A 19057-nucleotide genomic window follows, 5' to 3' on the forward strand; every position below is an offset into this window, starting at 1 on the left:
CATATGTGAATTGGTCTGCAGATGACACTTCAGCATTAAAGTATGTATCAACTATCATCATGTTTTTTTTTGTTTTGGCCGCAAAAGTTTACAATTTGCCATTGTGCCGTCTACATTTTGCTTAGACAATAACTCATCTAAACACTTATTTGTCCTGGATTTATACACATCAGAATCCAGTCTCACATACTTAAACTTTATAATTCTTACCAATTATTTTTTTGTACCAGCATTCCAAGGGACATAACCCTTTTTAAAAACATTTTGAGTTATTTTTTTATTACTCTTTCTCCCCATTTTCTAATGTTAAATACAAGAAAGTGGACTTTTTGTGTAAATCTATTAGAAATATACTGTTATGAGTAAATAAAAAGACTTTGATACCAGTAGCAATAAATGATTGACTAAAAGGGAACCGTTATTTCTCACACTAGGGGAACAGACCAAAAACTCAAGTTACACATAAGGGCTTATAGAAACTTCCGTGTAGACTGTTAACATTTATAGAGACAGTTCTTTCAGCTAAAACACTTTAATTATTGATTTAACATTACATTTATTTCATTTTTGTGGGAAAATAATCACATTTGTTTTATTTTTTAGACAAAAGATATCAAGTTTTGATGAAAAAGGAAGGAAGGAGGAAAAATGGACCAAAACAGACCTTCAAATGAACTCTAAAAGGTGCAATAAAATTGTTTATCATCTTAAAGTTGTCTTTTGTATTCTATTTAATTGTTTGAATGCATATATCATGAGTTTATGATCAGATATTAGTCAACACTGCATTTTATAATGATACACTGAAATTAGGATTTTTCGAAGAAATTGGACTGAAATTGCCGTAGGATATGGCCTTACATTATAGTGATTTTCTCTAAAACTATAGTTCTGACTGAGACAAAACTTGACAGTTATGCTTGAAATAACTTGCAATTGGAGGGGAAAAAATTGCATTAAGTTTATTTGACATTTAGGTGTTCTTTAGGTGTAATACCACCAAATCATGGTACGTCACATCCGGTTGCATACGAAAGTAGGCCTAAAAAAATCTTCCCTTGAATTTGACAGTTGTAGAAAATTAACCCTGCATTTCAATGCACTTAAATTTTTCTGAGTCGTAAATATGTATGTTGGGTGTCTGAAAGCATCATTCTTTTTTTATTTGATGGTCTTATAAAATATTTTGGAACGTTAAGGTTACATAGTTACCAAAGCAGGTAACCAGTAAATAACAGTGTAAAAATTGGGTTGTCTACCCTCGGCGGTGGTTACTTTCTTATATGCAATGAAATGTAGTGTGAAATTTTCACTGTATCACTGGAAAGGATTGAACTTTACACATGCAAAGTATTTCTTTGGTTGAAATAAAGGTAAATACTGTACGATTTTTTTAAAAGTGCCAATTTAACAAAGACTAATAGGGAAAAATCAATGGTGGTATTACACCTATTTAGGGAAACTAAATGTGCACTCGTGACCCTATTGTACTTTCATTTTTAAAAGTTATTAATAAACCAGTTCATACATTGTAAACATGGACTATTCGGAATGGATTTTGACACAGAAAGTACGTTTGAGGTAAAATTGCATTGAAATGGGGGTTTACGGGTGTTTTCTTAGTCAAATGGGTGGACAGACGAAGCTGTATTTAGATTACTGTGTTAAATTTTAAATTACCCTTACAGTTTTTGTTTTGTTTATACAACATGTGAATTTTTTATTTCAGTGTTAACCATGTTCTGAAGAGCATTCTGTTGAAAAATCTTATATGGCTAAGTATTCAGTATAGTGTTGTTAGTGTGTGACAACATGTATGATTTTAAAAGTAGCTGTTTCAATCTTAATAACATAATTTTCTGAAAGGAGAATGATTCTAGTTTAGGGTTTTACATGTAAAAAGATAGTTATTTAGTCAGAAAACATAAAATTAGACCTAAATAGCATGTTGGACAGAGGTTATGTTGGACGTAACAGGACATTGAAAAATTGAATATTTTCCTTTTATATGAAGGCCTAGTTAATAAATATATCAATTTTTCTCTGACAGTTCATAAGATCTTCAATTAAAGTATATCATTTTGTTAAATTTTTCAAAAACTAACTTATAAGTTGGAAAAATCTTAAAATATGTCGGACAAACGGGGACATTTTTGGATGAGAATTTGTTCCATTTACATCATTGAAAGTCAAAAACAAAATCAAAACTATGCTGTTTATACTAATATCTACAGTTGGTGTTCCTCAGCAAGAGGTAAAATGGTTCATTATTAAATAAATGGATAAAACAAAACCATAAAAAACTGTAGGACAAACATAGGACAGATTATATTCCCTGTCGGACAAACATAGGACAGAATTCATTAATTTACTGATCCTAATGGGAATTTAAAAATGGGCACCTCTTAAGAAGAGACTAGGAAGGGTCTGAGAACTATTTTTTAGTTTATGTGGACTTGTTAGTTGTTAACAAGGTTCTTTTTACTTTTAAAAAGCTGTTACGTCCGACATTAGAAGATTTTGTCCTACAGTTCGTCCAACAGAAAATTAATGGACTCTTGTTACGTCCTAATTTTCAAAATTATGTCAAATTTAGACTGTCAACAGTTTAAAACCTCTTTATTTTTCATTTATATGGGTAGTATTTAAGGTTAAGTAATTGTCAAAGTAGAAGCGAAATTTATTCTGTGACTTGTGGTAGCCATTTTAGAGAATATCTTGGATGTTGGACGTAACATTTTTTTGGACAAATGTTGGATGTAACTTCCATCTCTTGGTTGGACAGAAAGAGTGTTCACCCCTTCAATGTCGTTGACCTCAAGTAAAAAGGAACAGTTGACAGCAATACCGTATGCACATCGCAATTGTAGTAAAATTTGTTGTCATAAACATTAAAAAAAACTTAAACTGAGTTGGCAACTTGCAAATGAAAATTGAAATGTTCGTCCGTAACGGTTGGACAGATTTTTCAAGAGTAAACTTTAATGACAATTCCTGAAAAAAATAAAACTTTCTGCTGTAACTTCATGATGAATTATCACATTTTAGTTAATAAGCTCAAGCCTCAAGATATTTTGTGCATTTAATTGCCCTCTATTGTTACATAACTTATATTTCATTTTCACATAGGAAGAAGACAGAAAATGTTAGTCCAACAACATGACCATTTAAAATTGTTTTTAATCCTTATTTTTCGATGATTTTTCATGTTTTAGTGTCCTTAACCTTGCCAACCCTATTGTTTTACCTGAAAATCCTTTTTACCTAGTTGCCATTCATACAAAAAGGTTAATAAAACAATTTTGATTTTGGGTCATTCGACCATGTCACAAAATAAGCATGCAAAAAATAGGGAATTCAACACTTCATTTATAAAATACTTTATTCAACAATAAACTTTTCATATGAGACTGTTTATATTATCTCTTCATCATGCAGTGAATTGATTAGCTACCTGCATTAAAACTCAAAATAATTTAAAATATGAAAAAAATGCATTTTTCTGGGACACCCATTGAAACAGCACTTTACTGAATACTTAGCCATATGTGAATTGGTCTGCAGATGACACTTCAGCATTAAAGTATGTATCAACTATCATCATGTTTTTTTTTGTTTTGGCCGCAAAAGTTTACAATTTGCCATTGTGCCGTCTACATTTTGCTTAGACAATAACTCATCTAAACACTTATTTGTCCTGGATTTATACACATCAGAATCCAGTCTCACATACTTAAACTTTATAATTCTTACCAATTATTTTTTTGTACCAGCATTCCAAGGGACATAACCCTTTTTAAAAACATTTTGAGTTATTTTTTTATTACTCTTTCTCCCCATTTTCTAATGTTAAATACAAGAAAGTGGACTTTTTGTGTAAATCTATTAGAAATATACTGTTATGAGTAAATAAAAAGACTTTGATACCAGTAGCAATAAATGATTGACTAAAAGGGAACCGTTATTTCTCACACTAGGGGAACAGACCAAAAACTCAAGTTACACATAAGGGCTTATAGAAACTTCCGTGTAGACTGTTAACATTTATAGAGACAGTTCTTTCAGCTAAAACACTTTAATTATTGATTTAACATTACATTTATTTCATTTTTGTGGGAAAATAATCACATTTGTTTTATTTTTTAGACAAAAGATATCAAGTTTTGATGAAAAAGGAAGGAAGGAGGAAAAATGGACCAAAACAGACCTTCAAATGAACTCTAAAAGGTGCAATAAAATTGTTTATCATCTTAAAGTTGTCTTTTGTATTCTATTTAATTGTTTGAATGCATATATCATGAGTTTATGATCAGATATTAGTCAACACTGCATTTTATAATGATACACTGAAATTAGGATTTTTCGAAGAAATTGGACTGAAATTGCCGTAGGATATGGCCTTACATTATAGTGATTTTCTCTAAAACTATAGTTCTGACTGAGACAAAACTTGACAGTTATGCTTGAAATAACTTGCAATTGGAGGGGAAAAAATTGCATTAAGTTTATTTGACATTTAGGTGTTCTTTAGGTGTAATACCACCAAATCATGGTACGTCACATCCGGTTGCATACGAAAGTAGGCCTAAAAAAATCTTCCCTTGAATTTGACAGTTGTAGAAAATTAACCCTGCATTTCAATGCACTTAAATTTTTCTGAGTCGTAAATATGTATGTTGGGTGTCTGAAAGCATCATTCTTTTTTTATTTGATGGTCTTATAAAATATTTTGGAACGTTAAGGTTACATAGTTACCAAAGCAGGTAACCAGTAAATAACAGTGTAAAAATTGGGTTGTCTACCCTCGGCGGTGGTTACTTTCTTATATGCAATGAAATGTAGTGTGAAATTTTCACTGTATCACTGGAAAGGATTGAACTTTACACATGCAAAGTATTTCTTTGGTTGAAATAAAGGTAAATACTGTACGATTTTTTTAAAAGTGCCAATTTAACAAAGACTAATAGGGAAAAATCAATGGTGGTATTACACCTATTTAGGGAAACTAAATGTGCACTCGTGACCCTATTGTACTTTCATTTTTAAAAGTTATTAATAAACCAGTTCATACATTGTAAACATGGACTATTCGGAATGGATTTTGACACAGAAAGTACGTTTGAGGTAAAATTGCATTGAAATGGGGGTTTACGGGTGTTTTCTTAGTCAAATGGGTGGACAGACGAAGCTGTATTTAGATTACTGTGTTAAATTTTAAATTACCCTTACAGTTTTTGTTTTGTTTATACAACATGTGAATTTTTTATTTCAGTGTTAACCATGTTCTGAAGAGCATTCTGTTGAAAAATCTTATATGTGAATTGGTCTGCAGATGACACTTCAGCATTAAAGTATGTATCAACTATCATCATGTTTTTTTTTGTTTTGGCCGCAAAAGTTTACAATTTGCCATTGTGCCGTCTACATTTTGCTTAGACAATAACTCATCTAAACACTTATTTGTCCTGGATTTATACACATCAGAATCCAGTCTCACATACTTAAACTTTATAATTCTTACCAATTATTTTTTTGTACCAGCATTCCAAGGGACATAACCCTTTTTAAAAACATTTTGAGTTATTTTTTTATTACTCTTTCTCCCCATTTTCTAATGTTAAATACAAGAAAGTGGACTTTTTGTGTAAATCTATTAGAAATATACTGTTATGAGTAAATAAAAAGACTTTGATACCAGTAGCAATAAATGATTGACTAAAAGGGAACCGTTATTTCTCACACTAGGGGAACAGACCAAAAACTCAAGTTACACATAAGGGCTTATAGAAACTTCCGTGTAGACTGTTAACATTTATAGAGACAGTTCTTTCAGCTAAAACACTTTAATTATTGATTTAACATTACATTTATTTCATTTTTGTGGGAAAATAATCACATTTGTTTTATTTTTTAGACAAAAGATATCAAGTTTTGATGAAAAAGGAAGGAAGGAGGAAAAATGGACCAAAACAGACCTTCAAATGAACTCTAAAAGGTGCAATAAAATTGTTTATCATCTTAAAGTTGTCTTTTGTATTCTATTTAATTGTTTGAATGCATATATCATGAGTTTATGATCAGATATTAGTCAACACTGCATTTTATAATGATACACTGAAATTAGGATTTTTCGAAGAAATTGGACTGAAATTGCCGTAGGATATGGCCTTACATTATAGTGATTTTCTCTAAAACTATAGTTCTGACTGAGACAAAACTTGACAGTTATGCTTGAAATAACTTGCAATTGGAGGGGAAAAAATTGCATTAAGTTTATTTGACATTTAGGTGTTCTTTAGGTGTAATACCACCAAATCATGGTACGTCACATCCGGTTGCATACGAAAGTAGGCCTAAAAAAATATTCCCTTGAATTTGACAGTTGTAGAAAATTAACCCTGCATTTCAATGCACTTAAATTTTTCTGAGTCGTAAATATGTATGTTGGGTGTCTGAAAGCATCATTCTTTTTTTATTTGATGGTCTTATAAAATATTTTGGAACGTTAAGGTTACATAGTTACCAAAGCAGGTAACTAGTAAATAACAGTGTAAAAATTGGGTTGTCTACCCTCGGCGGTGGTTACTTTCTTATATGCAATGAAATGTAGTGTGAAATTTTCACTGTATCACTGGAAAGGATTGAACTTTACACATGCAAAGTATTTCTTTGGTTGAAATAAAGGTAAATACTGTACGATTTTTTTAAAAGTGCCAATTTAACAAAGACTAATAGGGAAAAATCAATGGTGGTATTACACCTATTTAGGGAAACTAAATGTGCACTCGTGACCCTATTGTACTTTCATTTTTAAAAGTTATTAATAAACCAGTTCATACATTGTAAACATGGACTATTCGGAATGGATTTTGACACAGAAAGTACGTTTGAGGTAAAATTGCATTGAAATGGGGGTTTACGGGTGTTTTCTTAGTCAAATGGGTGGACAGACGAAGCTGTATTTAGATTACTGTGTTAAATTTTAAATTACCCTTACAGTTTTTGTTTTGTTTATACAACATGTGAATTTTTTATTTCAGTGTTAACCATGTTCTGAAGAGCATTCTGTTGAAAAATCTTATATGTGAATTGGTCTGCAGATGACACTTCAGCATTAAAGTATGTATCAACTATCATCATGTTTTTTTTTGTTTTGGCCGCAAAAGTTTACAATTTGCCATTGTGCCGTCTACATTTTGCTTAGACAATAACTCATCTAAACACTTATTTGTCCTGGATTTATACACATCAGAATCCAGTCTCACATACTTAAACTTTATAATTCTTACCAATTATTTTTTTGTACCAGCATTCCAAGGGACATAACCCTTTTTAAAAACATTTTGAGTTATTTTTTTATTACTCTTTCTCCCCATTTTCTAATGTTAAATACAAGAAAGTGGACTTTTTGTGTAAATCTATTAGAAATATACTGTTATGAGTAAATAAAAAGACTTTGATACCAGTAGCAATAAATGATTGACTAAAAGGGAACCGTTATTTCTCACACTAGGGGAACAGACCAAAAACTCAAGTTACACATAAGGGCTTATAGAAACTTCCGTGTAGACTGTTAACATTTATAGAGACAGTTCTTTCAGCTAAAACACTTTAATTATTGATTTAACATTACATTTATTTCATTTTTGTGGGAAAATAATCACATTTGTTTTATTTTTTAGACAAAAGATATCAAGTTTTGATGAAAAAGGAAGGAAGGAGGAAAAATGGACCAAAACAGACCTTCAAATGAACTCTAAAAGGTGCAATAAAATTGTTTATCATCTTAAAGTTGTCTTTTGTATTCTATTTAATTGTTTGAATGCATATATCATGAGTTTATGATCAAATATTAGTCAACACTGCATTTTATAATGATACACTGAAATTAGGATTTTTCGAAGAAATTGGACTGAAATTGCCGTAGGATATGGCCTTACATTATAGTGATTTTCTCTAAAACTATAGTTCTGACTGAGACAAAACTTGACAGTTATGCTTGAAATAACTTGCAATTGGAGGGGAAAAAATTGCATTAAGTTTATTTGACATTTAGGTGTTCTTTAGGTGTAATACCACCAAATCATGGTACGTCACATCCGGTTGCATACGAAAGTAGGCCTAAAAAAATATTCCCTTGAATTTGACAGTTGTAGAAAATTAACCCTGCATTTCAATGCACTTAAATTTTTCTGAGTCGTAAATATGTATGTTGGGTGTCTGAAAGCATCATTCTTTTTTTATTTGATGGTCTTATAAAATATTTTGGAACGTTAAGGTTACATAGTTACCAAAGCAGGTAACTAGTAAATAACAGTGTAAAAATTGGGTTGTCTACCCTCGGCGGTGGTTACTTTCTTATATGCAATGAAATGTAGTGTGAAATTTTCACTGTATCACTGGAAAGGATTGAACTTTACACATGCAAAGTATTTCTTTGGTTGAAATAAAGGTAAATACTGTACGATTTTTTTAAAAGTGCCAATTTAACAAAGACTAATAGGGAAAAATCAATGGTGGTATTACACCTATTTAGGGAAACTAAATGTGCACTCGTGACCCTATTGTACTTTCATTTTTAAAAGTTATTAATAAACCAGTTCATACATTGTAAACATGGACTATTCGGAATGGATTTTGACACAGAAAGTACGTTTGAGGTAAAATTGCATTGAAATGGGGGTTTACGGGTGTTTTCTTAGTCAAATGGGTGGACAGACGAAGCTGTATTTAGATTACTGTGTTAAATTTTAAATTACCCTTACAGTTTTTGTTTTGTTTATACAACATGTGAATTTTTTATTTCAGTGTTAACCATGTTCTGAAGAGCATTCTGTTGAAAAATCTTATATGTGAATTGGTCTGCAGATGACACTTCAGCATTAAAGTATGTATCAACTATCATCATGTTTTTTTTTGTTTTGGCCGCAAAAGTTTACAATTTGCCATTGTGCCGTCTACATTTTGCTTAGACAATAACTCATCTAAACACTTATTTGTCCTGGATTTATACACATCAGAATCCAGTCTCACATACTTAAACTTTATAATTCTTACCAATTATTTTTTTGTACCAGCATTCCAAGGGACATAACCCTTTTTAAAAACATTTTGAGTTATTTTTTTATTACTCTTTCTCCCCATTTTCTAATGTTAAATACAAGAAAGTGGACTTTTTGTGTAAATCTATTAGAAATATACTGTTATGAGTAAATAAAAAGACTTTGATACCAGTAGCAATAAATGATTGACTAAAAGGGAACCGTTATTTCTCACACTAGGGGAACAGACCAAAAACTCAAGTTACACATAAGGGCTTATAGAAACTTCCGTGTAGACTGTTAACATTTATAGAGACAGTTCTTTCAGCTAAAACACTTTAATTATTGATTTAACATTACATTTATTTCATTTTTGTGGGAAAATAATCACATTTGTTTTATTTTTTAGACAAAAGATATCAAGTTTTGATGAAAAAGGAAGGAAGGAGGAAAAATGGACCAAAACAGACCTTCAAATGAACTCTAAAAGGTGCAATAAAATTGTTTATCATCTTAAAGTTGTCTTTTGTATTCTATTTAATTGTTTGAATGCATATATCATGAGTTTATGATCAGATATTAGTCAACACTGCATTTTATAATGATACACTGAAATTAGGATTTTTCGAAGAAATTGGACTGAAATTGCCGTAGGATATGGCCTTACATTATAGTGATTTTCTCTAAAACTATAGTTCTGACTGAGACAAAACTTGACAGTTATGCTTGAAATAACTTGCAATTGGAGGGGAAAAAATTGCATTAAGTTTATTTGACATTTAGGTGTTCTTTAGGTGTAATACCACCAAATCATGGTACGTCACATCCGGTTGCATACGAAAGTAGGCCTAAAAAAATATTCCCTTGAATTTGACAGTTGTAGAAAATTAACCCTGCATTTCAATGCACTTAAATTTTTCTGAGTCGTAAATATGTATGTTGGGTGTCTGAAAGCATCATTCTTTTTTTATTTGATGGTCTTATAAAATATTTTGGAACGTTAAGGTTACATAGTTACCAAAGCAGGTAACTAGTAAATAACAGTGTAAAAATTGGGTTGTCTACCCTCGGCGGTGGTTACTTTCTTATATGCAATGAAATGTAGTGTGAAATTTTCACTGTATCACTGGAAAGGATTGAACTTTACACATGCAAAGTATTTCTTTGGTTGAAATAAAGGTAAATACTGTACGATTTTTTTAAAAGTGCCAATTTAACAAAGACTAATAGGGAAAAATCAATGGTGGTATTACACCTATTTAGGGAAACTAAATGTGCACTCGTGACCCTATTGTACTTTCATTTTTAAAAGTTATTAATAAACCAGTTCATACATTGTAAACATGGACTATTCGGAATGGATTTTGACACAGAAAGTACGTTTGAGGTAAAATTGCATTGAAATGGGGGTTTACGGGTGTTTTCTTAGTCAAATGGGTGGACAGACGAAGCTGTATTTAGATTACTGTGTTAAATTTTAAATTACCCTTACAGTTTTTGTTTTGTTTATACAACATGTGAATTTTTTATTTCAGTGTTAACCATGTTCTGAAGAGCATTCTGTTGAAAAATCTTATATGTGAATTGGTCTGCAGATGACACTTCAGCATTAAAGTATGTATCAACTATCATCATGTTTTTTTTTGTTTTGGCCGCAAAAGTTTACAATTTGCCATTGTGCCGTCTACATTTTGCTTAGACAATAACTCATCTAAACACTTATTTGTCCTGGATTTATACACATCAGAATCCAGTCTCACATACTTAAACTTTATAATTCTTACCAATTATTTTTTTGTACCAGCATTCCAAGGGACATAACCCTTTTTAAAAACATTTTGAGTTATTTTTTTATTACTCTTTCTCCCCATTTTCTAATGTTAAATACAAGAAAGTGGACTTTTTGTGTAAATCTATTAGAAATATACTGTTATGAGTAAATAAAAAGACTTTGATACCAGTAGCAATAAATGATTGACTAAAAGGGAACCGTTATTTCTCACACTAGGGGAACAGACCAAAAACTCAAGTTACACATAAGGGCTTATAGAAACTTCCGTGTAGACTGTTAACATTTATAGAGACAGTTCTTTCAGCTAAAACACTTTAATTATTGATTTAACATTACATTTATTTCATTTTTGTGGGAAAATAATCACATTTGTTTTATTTTTTAGACAAAAGATATCAAGTTTTGATGAAAAAGGAAGGAAGGAGGAAAAATGGACCAAAACAGACCTTCAAATGAACTCTAAAAGGTGCAATAAAATTGTTTATCATCTTAAAGTTGTCTTTTGTATTCTATTTAATTGTTTGAATGCATATATCATGAGTTTATGATCAGATATTAGTCAACACTGCATTTTATAATGATACACTGAAATTAGGATTTTTCGAAGAAATTGGACTGAAATTGCCGTAGGATATGGCCTTACATTATAGTGATTTTCTCTAAAACTATAGTTCTGACTGAGACAAAACTTGACAGTTATGCTTGAAATAACTTGCAATTGGAGGGGAAAAAATTGCATTAAGTTTATTTGACATTTAGGTGTTCTTTAGGTGTAATACCACCAAATCATGGTACGTCACATCCGGTTGCATACGAAAGTAGGCCTAAAAAAATCTTCCCTTGAATTTGACAGTTGTAGAAAATTAACCCTGCATTTCAATGCACTTAAATTTTTCTGAGTCGTAAATATGTATGTTGGGTGTCTGAAAGCATCATTCTTTTTTTATTTGATGGTCTTATAAAATATTTTGGAACGTTAAGGTTACATAGTTACCAAAGCAGGTAACCAGTAAATAACAGTGTAAAAATTGGGTTGTCTACCCTCGGCGGTGGTTACTTTCTTATATGCAATGAAATGTAGTGTGAAATTTTCACTGTATCACTGGAAAGGATTGAACTTTACACATGCAAAGTATTTCTTTGGTTGAAATAAAGGTAAATACTGTACGATTTTTTTAAAAGTGCCAATTTAACAAAGACTAATAGGGAAAAATCAATGGTGGTATTACACCTATTTAGGGAAACTAAATGTGCACTCGTGACCCTATTGTACTTTCATTTTTAAAAGTTATTAATAAACCAGTTCATACATTGTAAACATGGACTATTCGGAATGGATTTTGACACAGAAAGTACGTTTGAGGTAAAATTGCATTGAAATGGGGGTTTACGGGTGTTTTCTTAGTCAAATGGGTGGACAGACGAAGCTGTATTTAGATTACTGTGTTAAATTTTAAATTACCCTTACAGTTTTTGTTTTGTTTATACAACATGTGAATTTTTTATTTCAGTGTTAACCATGTTCTGAAGAGCATTCTGTTGAAAAATCTTATATGTGAATTGGTCTGCAGATGACACTTCAGCATTAAAGTATGTATCAACTATCATCATGTTTTTTTTTGTTTTGGCCGCAAAAGTTTACAATTTGCCATTGTGCCGTCTACATTTTGCTTAGACAATAACTCATCTAAACACTTATTTGTCCTGGATTTATACACATCAGAATCCAGTCTCACATACTTAAACTTTATAATTCTTACCAATTATTTTTTTGTACCAGCATTCCAAGGGACATAACCCTTTTTAAAAACATTTTGAGTTATTTTTTTATTACTCTTTCTCCCCATTTTCTAATGTTAAATACAAGAAAGTGGACTTTTTGTGTAAATCTATTAGAAATATACTGTTATGAGTAAATAAAAAGACTTTGATACCAGTAGCAATAAATGATTGACTAAAAGGGAACCGTTATTTCTCACACTAGGGGAACAGACCAAAAACTCAAGTTACACATAAGGGCTTATAGAAACTTCCGTGTAGACTGTTAACATTTATAGAGACAGTTCTTTCAGCTAAAACACTTTAATTATTGATTTAACATTACATTTATTTCATTTTTGTGGGAAAATAATCACATTTGTTTTATTTTTTAGACAAAAGATATCAAGTTTTGATGAAAAAGGAAGGAAGGAGGAAAAATGGACCAAAACAGACCTTCAAATGAACTCTAAAAGGTGCAATAAAATTGTTTATCATCTTAAAGTTGTCTTTTGTATTCTATTTAATTGTTTGAATGCATATATCATGAGTTTATGATCAGATATTAGTCAACACTGCATTTTATAATGATACACTGAAATTAGGATTTTTCGAAGAAATTGGACTGAAATTGCCGTAGGATATGGCCTTACATTATAGTGATTTTCTCTAAAACTATAGTTCTGACTGAGACAAAACTTGACAGTTATGCTTGAAATAACTTGCAATTGGAGGGGAAAAAATTGCATTAAGTTTATTTGACATTTAGGTGTTCTTTATATTTAGGGAAACTAAATGTGCACTCGTGACCCTATTGTACTTTCATTTTTAAAAGTTATTAATAAACCAGTTCATACATTGTAAACATGGACTATTCGGAATGGATTTTGACACAGAAAGTACGTTTGAGGTAAAATTGCATTGAAATGGGGGTTTACGGGTGTTTTCTTAGTCAAATGGGTGGACAGACGAAGCTGTATTTAGATTACTGTGTTAAATTTTAAATTACCCTTACAGTTTTTGTTTTGTTTATACAACATGTGAATTTTTTATTTCAGTGTTAACCATGTTCTGAAGAGCATTCTGTTGAAAAATCTTATATGTGAATTGGTCTGCAGATGACACTTCAGCATTAAAGTATGTATCAACTATCATCATGTTTTTTTTTGTTTTGGCCGCAAAAGTTTACAATTTGCCATTGTGCCGTCTACATTTTGCTTAGACAATAACTCATCTAAACACTTATTTGTCCTGGATTTATACACATCAGAATCCAGTCTCACATACTTAAACTTTATAATTCTTACCAATTATTTTTTTGTACCAGCATTCCAAGGGACATAACCCTTTTTAAAAACATTTTGAGTTATTTTTTTATTACTCTTTCTCCCCATTTTCTAATGTTAAATACAAGAAAGTGGACTTTTTGTGTAAATCTATTAGAAATATACTGTTATGAGTAAATAAAAAGACTTTGATACCAGTAGCAATAAATGATTGACTAAAAGGGAACCGTTATTTCTCACACTAGGGGAACAGACCAAAAACTCAAGTTACACATAAGGGCTTATAGAAACTTCCGTGTAGACTGTTAACATTTATAGAGACAGTTCTTTCAGCTAAAACACTTTAATTATTGATTTAACATTACATTTATTTCATTTTTGTGGGAAAATAATCACATTTGTTTTATTTTTTAGACAAAAGATATCAAGTTTTGATGAAAAAGGAAGGAAGGAGGAAAAATGGACCAAAACAGACCTTCAAATGAACTCTAAAAGGTGCAATAAAATTGTTTATCATCTTAAAGTTGTCTTTTGTATTCTATTTAATTGTTTGAATGCATATATCATGAGTTTATGATCAGATATTAGTCAACACTGCATTTTATAATGATACACTGAAATTAGGATTTTTCGAAGAAATTGGACTGAAATTGCCGTAGGATATGGCCTTACATTATAGTGATTTTCTCTAAAACTATAGTTCTGACTGAGACAAAACTTGACAGTTATGCTTGAAATAACTTGCAATTGGAGGGGAAAAAATTGCATTAAGTTTATTTGACATTTAGGTGTTCTTTAGGTGTAATACCACCAAATCATGGTACGTCACATCCGGTTGCATACGAAAGTAGGCCTAAAAAAATCTTCCCTTGAATTTGACAGTTGTAGAAAATTAACCCTGCATTTCAATGCACTTAAATTTTTCTGAGTCGTAAATATGTATGTTGGGTGTCTGAAAGCATCATTCTTTTTTTATTTGATGGTCTTATAAAATATTTTGGAACGTTAAGGTTACATAGTTACCAAAGCAGGTAACCAGTAAATAACAGTGTAAAAATTGGGTTGTCTACCCTCGGCGGTGGTTACTTTCTTATATGCAATGAAATGTAGTGTGAAATTTTCACTGTATCACTGGAAAGGATTGAACTTTACACATGCAAAGTATTTCTTTGGTTGAAATAAAGGTAAATACTGTACGATTTTTTTAAAAGTGCCAATTTAACAAAGACTAATAGGGAAAAATCAATGGTGGTATTACACCTATTTAGGGAAACTAAATGTGCACTCGTGACCCTATTGTACTTTCATTTTTAAAAGTTATTAATAAACCAGTTCATACATTGTAAACATGGACTATTCGGAATGGATTTTGACACAGAAAGTACGTTTGAGGTAAAATTGCATTGAAATGGGGGTTTACGGGTGTTTTCTTAGTCAAATGGGTGGACAGACGAAGCTGTATTTAGATTACTGTGTTAAATTTTAAATTACCCTTACAGTTTTTGTTTTGTTTATACAACATGTGAATTTTTTATTTCAGTGTTAACCATGTTCTGAAGAGCATTCTGTTGAAAAATCTTATATGTGAATTGGTCTGCAGATGACACTTCAGCATTAAAGTATGTATCAACTATCATCATGTTTTTTTTTGTTTTGGCCGCAAAAGTTTACAATTTGCCATTGTGCCGTCTACATTTTGCTTAGACAATAACTCATCTAAACACTTATTTGTCCTGGATTTATACACATCAGAATCCAGTCTCACATACTTAAACTTTATAATTCTTACCAATTATTTTTTTGTACCAGCATTCCAAGGGACATAACCCTTTTTAAAAACATTTTGAGTTATTTTTTTATTACTCTTTCTCCCCATTTTCTAATGTTAAATACAAGAAAGTGGACTTTTTGTGTAAATCTATTAGAAATATACTGTTATGAGTAAATAAAAAGACTTTGATACCAGTAGCAATAAATGATTGACTAAAAGGGAACCGTTATTTCTCACACTAGGGGAACAGACCAAAAACTCAAGTTACACATAAGGGCTTATAGAAACTTCCGTGTAGACTGTTAACATTTATAGAGACAGTTCTTTCAGCTAAAACACTTTAATTATTGATTTAACATTACATTTATTTCATTTTTGTGGGAAAATAATCACATTTGTTTTATTTTTTAGACAAAAGATATCAAGTTTTGATGAAAAAGGAAGGAAGGAGGAAAAATGGACCAAAACAGACCTTCAAATGAACTCTAAAAGGTGCAATAAAATTGTTTATCATCTTAAAGTTGTCTTTTGTATTCTATTTAATTGTTTGAATGCATATATCATGAGTTTATGATCAGATATTAGTCAACACTGCATTTTATAATGATACACTGAAATTAGGATTTTTCGAAGAAATTGGACTGAAATTGCCGTAGGATATGGCCTTACATTATAGTGATTTTCTCTAAAACTATAGTTCTGACTGAGACAAAACTTGACAGTTATGCTTGAAATAACTTGCAATTGGAGGGGAAAAAATTGCATTAAGTTTATTTGACATTTAGGTGTTCTTTAGGTGTAATACCACCAAATCATGGTACGTCACATCCGGTTGCATACGAAAGTAGGCCTAAAAAAATATTCCCTTGAATTTGACAGTTGTAGAAAATTAACCCTGCATTTCAATGCACTTAAATTTTTCTGAGTCGTAAATATGTATGTTGGGTGTCTGAAAGCATCATTCTTTTTTTATTTGATGGTCTTATAAAATATTTTGGAACGTTAAGGTTACATAGTTACCAAAGCAGGTAACCAGTAAATAACAGTGTAAAAATTGGGTTGTCTACCCTCGGCGGTGGTTACTTTCTTATATGCAATGAAATGTAGTGTGAAATTTTCACTGTATCACTGGAAAGGATTGAACTTTACACATGCAAAGTATTTCTTTGGTTGAAATAAAGGTAAATACTGTACGATTTTTTTAAAAGTGCCAATTTAACAAAGACTAATAGGGAAAAATCAATGGTGGTATTACACCTATTTAGGGAAACTAAATGTGCACTCGTGACCCTATTGTACTTTCATTTTTAAAAGTTATTAATAAACCAGTTCATACATTGTAAACATGGACTATTCGGAATGGATTTTGACACAGAAAGTACGTTTGAGGTAAAATTGCATTGAAATGGGGGTTTACGGGTGTTTTCTTAGTCAAATGGGTGGACAGACGAAGCTGTATTTAGATTACTGTGTTAAATTTTAAATTACCCTTACAGTTTTTGTTTTGTTTATACAACATGTGAATTTTTTATTTCAGTGTTAACCATGTTCTGAAGAGCATTCTGTTGAAAAATCTTATATGTGAATTGGTCTGCAGATGACACTTCAGCATTAAAGTATGTATCAACTATCATCATGTTTTTTTTTGTTTTGGCCGCAAAAGTTTACAATTTGCCATTGTGCCGTCTACATTTTGCTTAGACAATAACTCATCTAAACACTTATTTGTCCTGGATTTATACACATCAGAATCCAGTCTCACATACTTAAACTTTATAATTCTTACCAATTATTTTTTTGTACCAGCATTCCAAGGGACATAACCCTTTTTAAAAACATTTTGAGTTATTTTTTTATTACTCTTTCTCCCCATTTTCTAATGTTAAATACAAGAAAGTGGACTTTTTGTGTAAATCTATTAGAAATATACTGTTATGAGTAAATAAAAAGACTTTGATACCAGTAGCAATAAATGATTGACTAAAAGGGAACCGTTATTTCTCACACTAGGGGAACAGACCAAAAACTCAAGTTACACATAAGGGCTTATAGAAACTTCCGTGTAGACTGTTAACATTTATAGAGACAGTTCTTTCAGCTAAAACACTTTAATTATTGATTTAACATTACATTTATTTCATTTTTGTGGGAAAATAATCACATTTGTTTTATTTTTTAGACAAAAGATATCAAGTTTTGATGAAAAAGGAAGGAAGGAGGAAAAATGGACCAAAACAGACCTTCAAATGAACTCTAAAAGGTGCAATAAAATTGTTTATCATCTTAAAGTTGTCTTTTGTATTCTATTTAATTGTTTGAATGCATATATCATGAGTTTATGATCAGATATTAGTCAACACTGCATTTTATAATGATACACTGAAATTAGGATTTTTCGAAGAAATTGGACTGAAATTGCCGTAGGATATGGCCTTACATTATAGTGATTTTCTCTAAAACTATAGTTCTGACTGAGACAAAACTTGACAGTTATGCTTGAAATAACTTGCAATTGGAGGGGAAAAAATTGCATTAAGTTTATTTGACATTTAGGTGTTCTTTAGGTGTAATACCACCAAATCATGGTACGTCACATCCGGTTGCATACGAAAGTAGGCCTAAAAAAATATTCCCTTGAATTTGACAGTTGTAGAAAATTAACCCTGCATTTCAATGCACTTAAATTTTTCTGAGTCGTAAATATGTATGTTGGGTGTCTGAAAGCATCATTCTTTTTTTATTTGATGGTCTTATAAAATATTTTGGAACGTTAAGGTTACATAGTTACCAAAGCAGGTAACCAGTAAATAACAGTGTAAAAATTGGGTTGTCTACCCTCGGCGGTGGTTACTTTCTTATATGCAATGAAATGTAGTGTGAAATTTTCACTGTATCACTGGAAAGGATTGAACTTTACACATGCAAAGTATTTCTTTGGTTGAAATAAAGGTAAATACTGTACGATTTTTTTAAAAGTGCCAATTTAACAAAGACTAATAGGGAAAAATCAATGGTGGTATTACACCTATACCTCTAGCCAATGTAGAAAATTAAACGCATAACAATACGCACATTAAAATTCAGTTCAAGAGAAGTCCGAGTCTGATGTCAGAAGATGTAACCAATGAAAATAAACAAAATGACAATAATACATAAATAGCAACAGACTACTAGCAGTTAACTGACATGCCAGCTCCAGACTTCAATTAAACTGACTGAAAGATTATGATTTCATCATATGAACATCAGGCACAATCCTTCCCGTTAGGGGTTTAGTATCATACCATCATAACATATATGAGAAGAACATATCCCGTGTCATGCCAACAACTGGTTTTTTAATTAATGTGTTTAGTTCCGATGCAAAGACCCTATAAGTGAATCAATATTAACGCCAAAATATGCAATC

General features: G+C 31.0%; 4 long non-coding RNA genes across 8 annotated transcripts; all 4 read left to right on the plus strand.

The window, feature by feature from the left end:
* LOC139490792 (uncharacterized) lies at positions 1-712 on the plus strand. The gene is made up of 2 exons (XR_011656415.1): positions 1-40; positions 604-712. It is a non-coding gene; the product is annotated as an uncharacterized lncRNA (long non-coding RNA).
* Positions 713-4362: 3650 nt separating this feature from the next.
* LOC139490775 (uncharacterized) lies at positions 4363-6023 on the plus strand. Of its 2 annotated transcripts, XR_011656407.1 has the most exons (3): positions 4383-4916; positions 5273-5351; positions 5915-6023. It is a non-coding gene; the product is annotated as an uncharacterized lncRNA (long non-coding RNA). The 2 variants fall into 2 exon arrangements; XR_011656405.1 differs by having other exon boundaries at positions 4363-5351.
* Positions 6024-6152: 129 nt separating this feature from the next.
* LOC139490766 (uncharacterized) lies at positions 6153-9559 on the plus strand. Of its 4 annotated transcripts, XR_011656402.1 has the most exons (4): positions 6153-6684; positions 7041-7119; positions 7683-7763; positions 9451-9559. It is a non-coding gene; the product is annotated as an uncharacterized lncRNA (long non-coding RNA). The 4 variants fall into 4 exon arrangements; XR_011656400.1 differs by lacking the exon at positions 6153-6684 and having other exon boundaries at positions 6713-7119; XR_011656404.1 differs by lacking the exons at positions 6153-6684; positions 7041-7119; positions 7683-7763 and adding exons at positions 7930-8452; positions 8809-8887.
* A 136-nt stretch (positions 9560-9695) lies between these two features.
* On the plus strand, positions 9696-17936 carry LOC139490760 (uncharacterized). The gene is made up of 10 exons (XR_011656398.1): positions 9696-10220; positions 10577-10655; positions 11219-11299; positions 12345-12423; positions 12987-13067; positions 13650-13728; positions 14292-14372; positions 15418-15496; positions 16060-16140; positions 17828-17936. It is a non-coding gene; the product is annotated as an uncharacterized lncRNA (long non-coding RNA).
* Positions 17937-19057: the final 1121 nt, after the last annotated feature.

Source organism: Mytilus edulis, chromosome 1 (genome assembly GCF_963676685.1).
Source record: "Mytilus edulis chromosome 1, xbMytEdul2.2, whole genome shotgun sequence".
Classification (NCBI taxonomy): Eukaryota; Metazoa; Mollusca; class Bivalvia; order Mytilida; family Mytilidae; genus Mytilus; species Mytilus edulis.